The sequence below is a fragment of the Grammomys surdaster genome, unplaced genomic scaffold (assembly GCF_004785775.1).
Source record: "Grammomys surdaster isolate TR1022 unplaced genomic scaffold, NIH_TR_1.0 240, whole genome shotgun sequence".
NCBI classification, from domain to species: Eukaryota; Metazoa; Chordata; class Mammalia; order Rodentia; family Muridae; genus Grammomys; species Grammomys surdaster.
This window is the reverse complement of record NW_021604685.1, coordinates 1546260-1547672: the sequence shown is the minus strand read 5'-3', so window position 1 is coordinate 1547672 and position 1413 is coordinate 1546260.

The window sequence follows — 1413 nt, the reverse complement described above, 5'->3', positions numbered from 1 at the left end:
TCTCTCTCTCTCTCTCTCTCTCTCTCTCTCTCTCTCTCTCTCTCTCTCTCTCTCTGTATAATTAGTATATTATATTTATTGTAGTGTATATTATTTTTATATATATAATTAACCTTTTGAGAACTTTATATTGTATTTTGATCCCATTCATCCCCTCCCCTACCCTTTTCCAAGTCATACCCACCCAACTTCGCATCCTCATTTTTATTTAATCCTAGTTGTCATGCTGGTTTGGTCTCTCTGAGCCAGAGTTTGTGTAGCTGTCAAAAAGGTGTTGGGAACACTCACCTCTCATACTAATGTAAGATCCATACAGCACTGCTAGTAGTCAATTCTTAAAAGAGAAAAATTATGTGCATTATATCACACTAAGATTCTCACACATTGTAAAATTTGGAGTACATGTTTATTACTGAGTATTTTAGTTTTTTAAGTAGTGGGATTCATTAAGAAAACGTCATACATGTATGTAAATCATTTTTAATCTATTATTTTGTATTATCCACACTTACCCTCCATCCACACGTAAGTCCTTCCTTTCCCACCTAGTGCCCTTTTTGCTTTTATCACTTTTCCCTCTAAATTATAAAAATGAAAGAAAATTTAAGATATTTGTCTCTTTTGTTTGGTTGGATTTTTAAAGCAGCATCTTACTGTGCTGGCAAAGCTGACCTTAAACTTCTGATTCTTTTGCCTTAGCCTCCAGAGTTCCAGGATTATAGGTATGTGTCGCCAAATCTGGCACAATACTTGTCTTTGTGCATACCACTTATTTCTTTTTGATATCTCCGATGTCTTTCTTTTCCTCTATTTTATGTCCTGATGGACATGTGGTATTTTCTTGGTCCTCAGGTGTTCAATATCCATCAGCTATTTGAAACCTTGCAAGGGTTGTTGCATGAGTCAGTACCCAGAAAGAATGCAGGGGCCAATCTATGTTCCCAGTCTATCAATGGAAGAAGAAGTCAGGAATTAAAAGGAAAGTTCACCATAGTATCATCTATTTCTAAGAAGCTGAACATTGCACTAAAGGAAATACCTAATTGAGGCAGGCATAAGATGTGCAGACAATTGGTGCTACAGGAACAAATAGTACAAGATGAAGGCCTAGGAAACTTTTCAGAAAAACTAGGATTTGATCTGGTGTTTAAATAACCCAAAGGACAGAGAGGAGCAGGAAAAAAATGAAGAGATTAAACTTCAGCCCTCAAAGTAGATGTAATACTAATACAAAGTGAGAAAATGCTTCTGGTTTGTTCCAGGGGACAAAGATAAATGTTTTAAATAGAAAGATTAGTATTTGTTGTTCCTATGCATTTATCTATTATTGCAATGTTTTCTTAGTATCTTGATGGAGATAGTGTAGTTGCAAGTTGAAGAAAATCATTATTTACATGGTTGAAGGAAGGGTTT